Source organism: Octopus bimaculoides, chromosome 15, assembly GCF_046866305.1.
Source record: "Octopus bimaculoides isolate indiv1 chromosome 15, ASM4686630v1, whole genome shotgun sequence".
NCBI classification, from domain to species: Eukaryota; Metazoa; Mollusca; class Cephalopoda; order Octopoda; family Octopodidae; genus Octopus; species Octopus bimaculoides.
This window is the reverse complement of record NC_142942.1, coordinates 45,367,884-45,382,974: the sequence shown is the minus strand read 5'-3', so window position 1 is coordinate 45,382,974 and position 15,091 is coordinate 45,367,884. Positions and strand designations below refer to the sequence as shown.

General features: G+C 35.6%; 1 long non-coding RNA gene across 1 annotated transcript in view; it reads right to left on the bottom strand.

Moving 5' to 3' along the window:
- Window positions 1-202: 202 nt before the first annotated feature.
- Window positions 203-15,091, bottom strand: part of LOC149132512 (uncharacterized) — a 17,687-nt gene continuing 2,798 nt past the window's right edge. The window contains exons 2-3 of the long non-coding RNA XR_016244520.1: window positions 2,173-2,287; window positions 203-374 (exon numbers count right to left, since the gene is read on the bottom strand). This is a non-coding gene — a long non-coding RNA (uncharacterized LOC149132512). The remainder of the gene's footprint in view (window positions 375-2,172; window positions 2,288-15,091) is intronic.

Sequence of the window (15,091 nt, the reverse complement as noted above, 5' to 3'; positions counted from 1 at the left end):
GCAGAATTTGTCATTCAATAAAATATAGGTGCGAGTTCTGCGATTATTGGAAAGCCGTGTAAAGGGTACCGCGGCATTATAAATTTGGGAATTGCTGTTCTTTGAGACAACGGGGAGGTGGATGGATGGATGGATGGATGGAGTAGGAAACATTTGTTAATCAACAACAAAAAAAAAAAAAAGAAGAAAAAAACGCGTAACAGAAAACAAAGAATTTTTCCAATTTTAACATTTCCGAGAAAATCAATTTTTTTTTCTTGCTCGTTGTTTCCGTTCCAAAGCGTTTACTTTCACGTAATTGTTCGATTCTATTCAGATTTCACAGAAAACTGATCGGCTTATATCAGTCGATATTTTGTTGACATATCAAAGAACTACAAAATAAACAAAACTCTTATTTTTCCTAAATATACATTTAAATCAAAGTGAAGATACATTTTTTTTCTTCGTCCATTAAAATTTCGCAGTGAATCATACTATTTTAAATTTGGTGTCTATATAATTTGTGTAGCTGTGTAATATATATGCACGAGTATGTATGTATGTATGTATGTATTTATGTATGTATTTATGTATGTACGTATGCATGCATGCATGTATGTATATGTATATATACATATACATACATATATTTATATAAAGATATATATATATATATATATATATATATATATATATATATATAAATATATATATACAAATGCATGCATATGTGTGTGTGAGTGTATGTATGTATATATGTATGTATGTATATGTCTACGTATATATATCTGTGTATATATATATATATATATAAATATATATATATATATATATATATATATATATATATATATATATATATATATATATATATATAGATTATATATATACACAAGTATATAAGTGTATGTATCTCTATGTAATATACACAAGTATATAATTGTATGTATGTATGTATGTATGTATGTATGCATGTATGTATAGGTATGTCTCCATATATGTGCGTGGATGTTTGCATTGTATCTGTACGTGTGTTGGTGTATTTAACTATGAATATGCATGTGTGTATGTATGTATATATCTGTGCATGTGTGTATATAAGTGTGTACGTAAGTGTGTGTTCGTATGTGTAAGTGTGTACCTGACAGTGCAACAGATACCATGATGGTATAATATATTCAACTTAATACATTCTTAGAATATCCATAATGGATATCACCGCACTACTAGTACGCTATTAGCACGATACCAACACGATATCACCATGATATCACCCGTTATCATCGCAGTATCAATGCACAATCACCACGATATCACTATGATATTGTCGTGATATAAACACGCTATCAGCACGACGTTATGTATCGATTACAGGCTTTCATTATGTAATAAATGTGAAGTAAAACTATTATCAATTGGTTATTAAATGCGGTTAACATTTATACGAACGGTAAAAGGCGGCGAGCTAGCAGAAGCATTAGCTCGCCGAGCAAAATGCTTATCGAAATTTCGTCCATCTTTACGTTCTGACTTCAAATTCTGCGTAGGTCGTCTTAGCCTTTCATCCTTTCGGGGTGGATAAAATAAGTACCAGTTGAGTATTGGAGTCGATGTAATCGACTAGCTCCCTCCACAGAAATTGCTGGCCTTGTGCCCTAATTTGTAACCAATTGTGTTTATTATTTATCACATACATATTTATGTAGGAGAGTCAAAATGGGTTGTTGTGGTTTTTATAAATTTCTCAGAAGAAATGAATATCCTAACTTGGAACTGAAACCGGATTATGATTTTGAGATGTAATACGATCCTTATTAATAGATAGGTAAGAAGGAACCCTGTGGAGCACCCGTGTTGTGCCTGTAGGATGGGATGAGGGGGGGATTGTGGGTACCCGTGAGAGTGTCCGGAAAATTCGCCATAAACGGGACATGCTAATATGGTTAAGGTCAAGCAACTGACAAGCAAATCTGTGGTATTGAGCAGAATATTTGCTATAACGATATTTCTGCTCGTAATGGAAAATGTAATGGAAAACAGGTTAGTTTTAAAACATTGATGTCCAGGTTACAAAAGGAGCGAATAGTAGTAATTTCCTTTGATTTCTAGATAGAAGCAAATAGGAAATGACACTTACTGACCGAAGGCAAAAAAAAAAAAATTAAAATTTTGTTATACAATGTTATTCACCAAACTGGTCGCAAATTGCAGCAATACCGTCTTAGATTCCAATCAAACAAGAAGCAAGTAGAGTTAAGTGGATTTTCAACAATCGACCACTTGCAGGGGGTTGAACCAAGTCATTCTGAAACATATTGGTTCGGTTTTATAGTTTATAAGTAAACATTCCATAACATTGAAATCACGGCTGTGATCTAAGTTCTTACTAAATAGGGAATACATCAAACTTATATAGAGAATTAAAAAAATAATCTACAATCAGAAAACATCATCTCTAATATTTCACATTAAATACGAATACATCAGTATTGAAATAGGTGTTAGACAAGTGGATGTAATATCAATCAAGCTCTTTCATGTTGCACTGAACGACAGTTAATCTTTGAAAAGATTAACTGGGATGAAAAATGCAAAACTGGTGAATTTTGAAGTCATTTCCGCTTAGTTGACGATATCGTCCTCTTCTCAACTGATATTCACGAACTGGAACAAATATTAAATGAACTGTACAGTGGAAGCAACAAGGTGGAACTAAAAATGTATGTGAAGAAAACACCAGTCAAAATCAACAAGCATGTAACGAGTGAAGTCATCAAAATCAGCCATGATACTATAGCGACTGAAATTATATTTTAACTTGGGGAGATGATAAAAGTGGAATATAGTCATTGAGAGGAAGTCAAATCCAAGATGAATGGTGTGTTTTTAGAAAATTAAGTGCCATCGTATTATTATCCTGAATAACAGAGTATTTGACTTACGTATTATACCAGAAATAACTTAGGGAATAGAAACATGAGTGATAGAATATGGAACAGACATTTAGAACAAAACAATGAAGTATGAAAAGTTATTTGTTGAAAATCATTCAAAAGTAGAGAAAGAGGACAAAATAGCCCACAAATATGTGAATGATGAAACCTCATCGAATGGATAATAATTTTAAGAGATTTTCATTCTGTTTTGAGTAGATATAGAATGAGAGCCTTCGTCTTTGGTGTGTGCTAACAGTGAGATTAAACATCTCGTAAATGGCGGACGAACGCATCGAAAGTGAATTGTTGAAATCCGATTTTGAGTTAATGATGGTACAACCATGTCGTCGGAATATTTGAACTTACAGGTCATAACCGTAGATATAAAGATTTTATAAGATATAAAGTTAAGTCGTCGTAAGCTGAAAAGTCCTCCATTGTAGTAATAATAATTCCAAGCTATAATTCATAATTGATTATCATCAACTTGTCTATATAGATTAAAAACAGGTTTATGCAAGTATATAATCTTTTTTAATACCACAATATCACCACTAACATCGAATTCAGGAGAAAGTTCACTTTGTTGTGACACTGGACATTGTACATTATTGTGAAATGACTGAAAAAGTTGGTTAAAAAGGTCTGGGTATAAGAAAATTTCTGAAGATTCCTGGAGAAATTTCCATAAGAACAATCTCAACACTTTGTCAAAGACTTTTAAATCAAATCATAAAAGATTAAAAGAATCAGGTTCTGTTGTTCTGCTGTCTTTTCTTGAAGTTGTCTGGCAGTAACATTCATGTGATTTGCGTCACGCTATGGAAATAGCATTAGGACTCCGGCAGGATTTGTTCAGATAATTTGATTGAGTCGAAGCAACTGTATTCGAGACAAGGTTTTACCAGTTGATGATAATAAAAAATCTCACTGTAGTTTCTATAAACCCCATAGAGATCTAATAGGAAGATGGTCACAATATCGAAATCATTAGATTCGTTAGGGATATATTTTCGGTCTCATATTCATAGAATCATTTGATGAAGATGAACTTCCAAGGATGTTCTCTTGTTTGTTCAATTCAGTAAAAATAAAATCAGAGTCATCAGGCATTTATCAGAGGGTAATGTCAAATTCCCAGAGAACTGAAGATGCTGATGGCCACGCTTGCTTTGGGAACGTGGAGCGATGAAAATGGCAGAGATCAGAGGTAGATGTTGGCTGTGTGGAGGCTGTTGAAATGTTCAGCTCAAAAGTTTGAGATTATTTTGTCATCACGTGTTCACTTATCACAATACGAATGAGACACAAACGTACATCTAGAATATACACAGCATTACCTATTACCACACGACAAAGAAATACGTTTGGCACCAGTAGCTCACCGTACACATTGGAATGCGTACCAGGATCAATTAGACTGTCTCTTAGACTTCATATATTTACAGGTGACCTACTGACCTCTCACATAGTCTTCGTATATTCAGAGGAAATCAATTAAATTGTCTTTTAGACGTCATATATCAGAGATGACAAATAAATTATTTCTTAGGCTTTTCTACTGGTCTATGCCTTCCTACATTTGACTGAAAACCAAAGATTTATGCTTCTCCCTATTGTTTTGTTGCAAACTTATGATAAATGGTAATTTAACTTGCAATGTTTTCTGATGCTGTTATTTTAGAGCGAAATTTGTCATAGTCTTTGTAATAAACATTGTTCTTGTGAAAAGCTATCAATTTTCTTTTTATTTCTATTGTCAGTTCTATAAAGGAAAATATATGACTAAGTATATCATGAAGTACTGATTGAATTGTATGGAGTAGAGATAAATTATTTGCACAGTAAGTGTATAACAGAGCAGTTGTCATTAGTATTGTGCAATTTGTTTGCTTTGTCAAATACTTCTAGAATGTAAAACAGAAGAAAACATATAATCTGGCATGCCGTCTCCGCCATCTTACATTGAAACTATTCAACTGCTCAACATGGTCAATAAATGCTGTTCCAGAAGATAGAATAACTTGAGAAATGATGTACGGTGTTTGTTCCGGAGCTGTCGCTCCGATGCTTGCTAATCAAAATAGCTCTGTTCAAAGGATCAGAAAATCATAGAGAAAGGAGGATGCAAAATATCTACAACACCGACTAATCTTTGCCATCTTAAGCAGACGACCATTCAAACGTTCGTTTCATTGAAACTGTCAACTTTATCAAATAGCAAGATTTAAAGGTTCGTCTGTTTTAATGTCTTTTTACAATAAAAGGTGGCAGCGCTACAAAATTTGCAGCTTAACAGGAAAGGAAAATGACTTCCCAAAGGAAAAGATCTAAAACAAAGGCTGGAATTGCCAACCAATTGTGGCTGACGAAGCAATTTCAAATTAGTGTTATCTCTTAAAGGCTACGTTTGTATATGTGTGCATACGTGGGAGTATATGTGTGTGCGCGTGTGCGTGTAGATCTTTCTTTTCTATCTACCTACCTATCTATCTATCTATCTATCTATCTATCTATCTATCTATCTATCTATCTATCGAGTATTATTTTAGCAAGGTTTAAAGTGATTTCTTTTGTGCCGTAAGCTATTTACTATTTTTGTAGTTTTCCCCACCTCCCTTTGATGTCTTAAGCACGTGCTTATTTTGCTCAATGGCTAATCCAACGTTGTCTGCAGCTGTGAACATTTCTTTCAAAGTCAGCGCAAGGAGAATGTCTATAGACAACTGTTTCGAAACCTACAAATTCTCTCTCTACTCTGACTATAAATTCACATTTATACGAATAATTATTCTTACACTTGTTTTCGTTTGTAAAATGTTTAATTGACCACCTGGAGAATCTAAGCACCGGCGCACGCGCGCACACATTCTTTTATTTTTTAATTCTTTTACTAGTTTCAGCTCGAGAGCTGCAGACATTTTACGAGTACCATCCGCATTTGCTGCCCTCATCTGCATTTCCTGCCGCAAGGTAGATTCACCCGGAACTCTTGACAGCAGGAGATCCGGTTTAGTTTTGAAGACTCTTGCAGGCATCCTGTGTAGGTCTCTAAGGGTTTTGAAGAGGACACTGAAGAGCTGCGGTCTCTTGAAACCCAAGCTCTTGCAGTATCTGGTCCAGTGTCTTCGTGGCGATCTTCGGATCTTTGAGACTACGCAGTCGCAATCCATTCTGGAGTTTGTGCAATTTTCAATACCAAAATTTGGCACAAGTCCCTCCAGGATTTTCCAGATGTCTGTCATTGCATATTTTCCCACCTAAACTTTCGTCATTGCATATTTTCCCGCCTTAACTTTCTTAACTTTTTTAGCCTTTCCCTGCAGCTGACCTCTCGCATTGAGACGATCTTTTGGAGGTTACTTCACTGAATTAATTTGAGTCCAGCCGTTAATTTTACACAGTAGTGACCATAGTTTGGAGCAGTAGAGCAAGCGATTGCTCACCAATATCTTTTTCCAATTTTTGTCGCCTGTAACTAAAGGTTTTGCTGACAGCTCCTCGGTTTCCCAAGCGCTCAGTCTTCTAAGTAAAAATAGGCTCGACGTACACATACTTACATAGTACACACACACACACACTCACACATAAATGCATGCATACACACAAACACATCCATCCATCCGTCCATCCATCCATCCATCCATCCATCCCTCCATCCATACATACATACATACATATGAAGAAGCCTTGTATCTAGGTTAGAAACCGGCTCTTTCTATATTAGCAAGAAATCTTGAAATAAAACCGATGACATACACACAAATATACATAGATACATACATACATTCACACACATACATACATACATACATACATACATACATACATAGCTGGTACTCAGTCGGTTACAACGACAAGGTTTCCCATTGATCCGGTCAACGGAACAGCTTGCTCGTGAAATTAACGTGCAAGTGGACACGCACTTCACAGGCCCGACTACACTTAACATAGCTCTCTCTCTGTCTCTGTCTGTCTGTCTCTCTCTCTCTCTCTCTCTCTCTCTCTCTGTCACTGTCTATGTCTCTGTCTCTCTCTCTGTCACTGTCTCTGTCTCTCTCTCTGTCTCTGTCTGTCTGTCTGTCTGTCTGTCTGTCTGTCTGTCTGTCTGTCTGTCTGTCTCTCTCTCTCTCTCTCTCTCACACACACACACACACACAGAGCATGACAGGTAAACAGACATCATCAATGTTTGAAAGATTTGTCTCCAGAAACAAAATAAATGCCATTTCATGCATTTAAATACTTAATCTAGCATTTAGTAGACATGCCTGGTGCAATTGTTTTGTTTTTTTGTCAGTGCTTTAACCCATTTCGATATCGTACTAATGAGCTTTATCTGCACAGATAAAACGCTATAATCAATGGGTGATTATTTAATTTTGAGATGTCTCGGTACACACACATATAAACACACACACACACACACACACACACACACACACATAAACACACACACACACACACATATAAACACACACACACACACACACATATAAACACACACACACACACACACATAAACACACACACACACACACACACATAAACACACACACACATAAACACACACACACACACATATAAACACACACACACACACACACACACACCTTACATGACTGCTTTGCGTGATATCACTGCGTTATCTAATTACGCTGTTCTATATTTGTCCGGTTGACTGATTGTTGAAGATTTTAGCATACTAACTTATTGTTAAATATTTATTGACCACTTTGTGATCGATACCTGTTAGCTCTGAAATTAGATTTGCAAAAATCTGCTGCCTTCAACATACACGTCTCTCACCCTCCTTCTCTCTCTCTCTCTCTCTGTCTTTCACTCTCTTTTTGTGTCTGTGTATATATATATATGTGTGTGTGTGTGTGTATAGATATGTATATGTATATATACATATATATATGTATACATACATATACATGCACATACACATACATATACATACTCACATATATATGTGTGTGTGTATATATATATATATATATATATATATATATATATATATATATGTGTGTGTGTGTGTGTGTGTGTGTGTGTATGTATGTATGCATGTGCATGTACTTATGTAATGCAGTAAGTCAGGTCACTCGCAAGATCAACTATTTAGAATAAACCAACATAACCTGTTGCATGGTTACAAGTCGCATCTTCAGCGACTAAATTATATATGTACACACACACACACACACACATACACACACACACACATACACACACACATACACACACACATACATACATATATACATACATACGTACGTACGTACGTACGTACATATATCAATCTGCATGTCGTACTTGAAGCAGGTATAAATATTGGGTCATCCCATAAATAATGCGGTTTTTCAATTGCATGAACTAAAAGTCAGAGGGAAATGAAATAAACTACCTGCACCATCTTACTATAAAAGCTGGTAGTAATTTTATCTCCTCCTTATTCTTAATGCAAGTTTTGAAGAGTGCAGTTCGATTTTAACAGTTATTTTTTCAATGCTATAATGGAAGTGACAAAGGAGCATATTCGGCATATTTTGCAGTATATGGGGACTGGACACAGAAATTTAGAGTCGGAAACTACAGCTGAGAAGATGAGCTTCGTTCTGGAAGATCGGTAGAGCTCGACGAAGACGTCCTGCACACCTTGGTGGAGCAAAATCCGGTCGTATTTGTTGAGGAACTAGCAGAAAATCTTGGATTTGGTCATTCAACCATTCATCGACACCTGCGTACCATCGGAAGTCAGCAAATTGGGTCAGTGGGTTCCTCACAAACTTTCCAAGTCTAGTCGTGCACAGAGAGTGAATGTGTGCTCTTCTTTGCTGTCACGTCTCACGAATGAACCTTTTTTGGACCGAACAGTGACTGTTGACGAGAAATGGGTTCTCTATAAAGATGTCAAGCGCCGAACACAGTGGGTAGGGAAAGGCGCCAAAAAATACAGCTGCCAAAGCAGGTTCAATGTCTGGGCAGCCGTGCTAAATCTTCAGCACCGAAACTGCCGCGCTCCATTGTCTCATTCTGAGATATTTCTTGGTGTCTTTCCCAGCTAAATTCTGATAACAATCCGGTGCAACGACAAAACTACCGGTAAATAATTAGCCAAAGTGATGACCCTTCCAATGAACAAACATCGATAGCATGGAGAGGAGAAACTTGCGTGAAAGAACAGCTAACAGTCTTTCTCAAAGAATCTTGTCCAGACTTGCACATATAATTTCATATACATATTAAGTCTTGACTGATGGCGACCCCTAGCAGAATGATGAACCTCTAGCAGAGGAATGACAAAGACACGTCTTACATTTTCTTCCTTTATATGGTTTTATAAGGGATGTAAGAACTCGCTAACGTAAAAGCTACAAGGCCAGGGTGTCACTGTGCCATGATGTCACTGTGCCATGATGTCACTGTGCCATGATGTCACTGTAGCGTAATGTGCCGTGATGCCATTGTGCCATACTACCGTGGTGTCGTTACGTTGTAGTGCCGTAGTTAGTCACATAGCACCAGAGTGTTGTACTGTCAAGTGCAGCAGTGTCACCGTGCCATTGTACTGCGGGGAAGTAGGTTCTTAGTGTCTCTGTGCCGCAGTTCCTCAGTGTCACAATGTACCGCCGTCAGTGTGTAACTCTTTCAGTCAGCTCTTTCTGTGTTTCTTTTTTTTTCAAATAATAGTCATTGTTTCTAATTTCAGAACAACGCCAACAGTTTTGAGGGGAGGGGGCCTAGTTGATACTATCGACTCCAGTACTTGACTGGCTCTTTGTTTTTATCAATGTCGAAAGAAGGAAAAGTAAAGTTGGCCTCGGCGGGATTTTAAATTAGTTAAGTAGGTAAAGAGCTGAAAAGAAATACCACATGTCATTTTATTCCGACGCGCTAACAGTTCTGCCAGTATTAAAAGTCACGACTACGACGACGACGACGACCACCACCACCACCGCCGCCGCCGCCGTCGTCATCATCAGCATCATCATCATCATCGGCAGCAGCAGCAGTAGCCGCAGTAGCAGCAATCGCAGTCGCAGCAGCAGTAGTAATAACGGAAGAAGAAGAAGAAGAATATGATGATGATGATGATGATGATGATGATGATGATGATGATGATGATGATGATGATGACAAAAACACAATTTACGAATATAAAAGCAACCAACGCTGAGAACATAAAGGACGAGTATAGAACTAACAGGTGCAAAACAAGTAAAATAACCGACAAAAACACATCCAGCTCGAGATCAGCCACACACACAAAAAAAAAAAAGACTAACAAAAACCAAACAAGGCCGACACATACAAAAATATATAAATAAAAAATGAATATAAGGAAGATCTAAGAATAGGAAATTCTAAATGTGGAAATCATCATTATGGCAGTGTAAAGTTGAAAATAATTCAAGAATTGTAAACAATAGAAGTTTCTATGCATTAACAAAATAGTGAAAACATAGAAAAAAATCCGCAAAGCTACCGTCACAGACTTAATTAAAACAAACACAAACATTAATAACATCAGGTCAAACAAAATAATTTATGCGGCAGTCATTGTAGTTAGAAAGGTAAACGGGTTCTCCTTCAGATCTACTCAAATAGAAATGTCAAAAACAAGCAATGAGGATAAGAAATATATAGAAAATGGTTGTAAAATATTTCAATTCTTAATAAAATCAATACTAAAATTATAGAACTAAAAAAAAAAAAAAGAGAAGGAAAATATACAGCAGAGAATTAAGAAAACAAAAGTAAACGGAGTCAAAGAACACTTCAAACAAAAGATCTTTGCAAAATCGTGAAGGATCTGTTAGTATAAAAACCGACAACGATTTTACAAAGGACTTTTTGATTTCGAAGAAAAGTTTGAAGATGCCTGAATATGCTAAGACTCCAAATTTCTCGTTAAAATGTTTAACAGTAATATTATAAAGTGCCATCGGAGAAGTTTTAATAAGTTATAGACAGAACCAGAGACAACATCTGATTGGATCATTCAGGGGAAAGACATCTTAATCCCCAGGTTTAAAGAAACAGTAATCCCTGAAGAAGCGACAGACCCACAACCTGGCTTCTTATAACTTACACAACTGTGAAAAAAACAAAAACAAAAACAAAAACAAAAACAAAACAACTTGTTTTCGGAAGATCAGAAGTGGTGATGCGGAGGCTCACATGGCTATAATGACCAATTACTGATTAATAAAACCAGAACGGAAGTCTACAGAAGAATAGAGAGCAAAATCTGAATTGGGAGCACGGACATCTTGCGTGTGCTTGTTCCTGGACTACTTGGGTTTGTAGGTGAGACGTTGTGCAAACTGTTATTGATTTAAAATGTCAGCATGGACATTTCTGACAAATCGAAATTTTCTGACAGGTTCGAAATTTCTCCAAGACACCTGATGAAGGCTGGAGAGTATATCAGCCGAAATGTTGTGTTAACAACAAACAAGATGAGGACAAATATCCGTCGAATGTAAATAATATAAATAATGTTGCTATTCAACAGAGTTTGATAAAAACATGTAGTAAGTTGAAATAATTCCTAAGTCGAGCAACAGCCCTTTAAAGCGGTGTCCAAATATGGCTGGAAGTTGATAAAAGAAGTCGATAAAAGCCTAGGAAAAATTATATCAAATAGATTCTCATTTTCTCAATCAGCATTTAAATATCAAGGAACATGATTATCGCCCTTACAAATAATAATATTTTACGAGTTATTCCCCCTGATAAAGTTTCAAGCTACTGTAGTTAAAATTTAATTAAAATATTTTCTACTTGTTTTAGTCGTTTAACTGCGGCCTTGCTGGGGCACCGCCTTGAAGATGTGTTAATCGAATGAACCGACCCAGATACTTATTTTTGTGTTAAGCCTGGTATTCATTATATCGTTCTATTTTGACGAACATTGGTTGCAAGCAGTGGTGATGGACTAGCACAGACATGAACACACACACACACACACACATGACAGGCTTCTTTCAGTTTCCGTCTTCCAAATCCGTTCACAAGGCTTTGGTCGCCCCGAGGCTATAACAGAAAACACTTGCCCAGGGTGCCACGTAGTGAGACTGAACTCAGAACCATGTGGTTAAGAAGCAAGCTTCTTACCACTCAGTTACGACTGCGCCTATTGATGAATTTTCGAAAATTGATACCATAGCTGAGTGCCGCACTAAATACTTCTCAGTTTATAATCAAATATCATTGCGAGATCAAATCATGCTAATACAATTTTTTAGTTTCATTCTTTCAGGAACGATAAAAATAAATTTAGATAGAGATAATAATAATAATAATAATAATGATAATGATAATAATGATAATAATAATAATAATAATAATAATAATAATAACAACAATAATAATAATAAAAAACTACAAATTTATGGATAAAAATTATAATAGGAAAAAAACTTAATTTTTCAATTATTATATAATAATCATAATTCTTATAAAAGTGTATAATATAATAATTAAATAGGTATTTCATTAGCTTATCTGTTATTTTTATTCTATAGTTATCTAGTGTAGTCATCAATAACTGTATATATTATTATTAATTATAATAATTTTTCAATTATTATATAATAAGGTTAATTCCTATATAAGGGTTTATTATAATTAATAAATAGATATTTGATTGTCTTTTCTGTAATTTTTATTTTTTAATTATTCATTGAAATCCTCGGTCGTTGTATATTTTATTGAATATAATAATTCTTCAGTTGTTATAAAATAAGGTTAATTCCTACACAAAGGTTTATCATATTAAATAAATAACTAGGTAATTAATTATTGTGACGTAAAGTATATAAGTTACTACTAAACATTACGTCTGTAGTTTTAATTCTTTAGTTATTTATTAAGCATACCGAAAAAATTTTTTATATGTTCCGTTAGAACTTAACCAATTTGAATTATTTTGATAATGTTGTGTTGACATAAATTTTCGTACATATCATTATTAATTTTAATATTATATATATATATACATACACACACACACACGCACACACACACACTAGCAGATATACCCGGCGTTGCTCGAGATTAAGATGGTAGCACACTGGGCTACCATCTCATCCGTCAATGTCCAAGATATCTTAGCAGTTTCGCACTTTTAACATTGATACCACTGTGTCTTGGGCAGCGCCAGAGCAGGAGGTTTCTGGGAATAGCTAACAAATGTATACTACACGGACAAAAACAAACAAGACAAACTAAAATAATATAAGTATTGTACGTATACTGCAAACAAATAATATTAATACAAATACAACAGAAAAAGAATAATTATACATATACAATAGAAAAAGGTCCTTCGGCCGTCAAACGGCCATATGTAACGCAAAGGAGAAATGGAAAGTGTCCTAAGGGGCAGAGCGAGGATCCCAGACAGATGTGACTCTGGTCAAAGGTAGGCGAAAAAGAACGACACCGCTTTATGTGGTCGAGTAGTATATCCTTGATTATGTCATATAACTGGTTGCTATTGGTTTCATGTCTACTATTGTACTTAGCAGTATTGGCTACTCGTTTGACCTGCATATAGATATTGCTTGTTTTTATGTCAGGTCTTAATAATAAAACTGCTTAACATTAAACTGAATGATTAGTCAATACTTTCTGCAGAGTACATATTTTTCATTCAATTGCAAGAATAGTGTTAACAGTGACTTCGAAGTTTCGGCCAGCTAGATGTCATCTATCTATCTATCCTCTCCTCTCTCTCTATCTTCCCTCTTTCTCCTCCTCTCTCTATATTTATATACATATTAATATATTTTCTTATAAATATATTATTATTATTATTATTACTATTATTATTATACGTGTACAAGGCGGTGGGCTAGCAGAATCGTTAGCATGCCGCGCAAAATGCTTAGCGGTATTTCGTCTGTCTTTACGTTCTGAGTTCAAATTCCATCGAGGTCGACTTTGCATTTCATCCTTTCGGGGTCGGTAAATTAAGTACCAGTTAAGCACTGGAGTCGATATAGTAGACTTACCCCCTCCCCCGAAATTGCTGGGCTGGTGGAATCAAGCTTTATTATGTGCGCGCGTGTGCGTGTGTAGGATTGGCGAATAATACAGGTGTCATCCGTCATACTTACACAACCCCAACAGAACCCTCACCATCACCACCAGCACCACCAGTCCAGCAGTAGAAATGACAGCCTTAATGTGATTAATCCACTTCCTAAGTGTGTTTACTACTTAACCTAAAATTTAGCTTCTTTTGTCTCTCTGTCGCCATCTTAACGGAGCTCTTCAAGTCAGGAGGTACCGTTCAGTCGATAATATAACTAAGACGCACATAATTTACTTCTGTTTAATCGGCGTAATTCAGTGAAAATAGACCCAGACTCGGACAATATCGATTACATATTCATTAATATCGAAGTTTTATTGTTGAATGTTCCAAGGAAATTTAATGATTTGTCGATAATTAAGTGTAAAATAAAGAAGAAAGAAATAACAAAATGAAGAAGTTTAACAAAACAAAACATGGAAATATATTACGTTAGTGTTTCATTTATAATACTTATTGCGCAGCTGGTATACATAAGTGGTTTAGAGTACATACATACATACATACATACATACATACATACATACATACATACATACATTCATACATACCAGGCGTGGTCCCAGGAATTTTTCGAAGGGAGGGCACAAAGTCAGAAGGTAATACAATTCCAGGAGAAAAGGGCGTAATAGCATTATTTAAAAGGGCGCACGTCTTTTCTTGAGTGGGAGCACGTCCCTGTATACATACAAACATACATAGATACATACATACATACATACATACATCTCACCAATAATAATTTAGTGCTCTCGGCTTTGTGAGTAAATGCTTCAGTGACAAGCTGAATAAGTTAGGGTTCTCAGAAAAAGAAACCAGTCAAGTTACCCGCACATTACAAATGCAATCTGTAAATGGAACAATAAAAATATGCAAAACTCTTCTCAAGTTTAGAATGTGACATTGTCTTGTTAACTACATTCCAACGATGCAGCTTTGTATCTTTGTTAGAAACCAGCTCCTTCTTCAGATGGAGAATTCAAATAAAAACAGAAGGGAACGTACCTACATGCATACATACATACATACATACATACATACCCTGTTGATGTTGTTGAAAAAT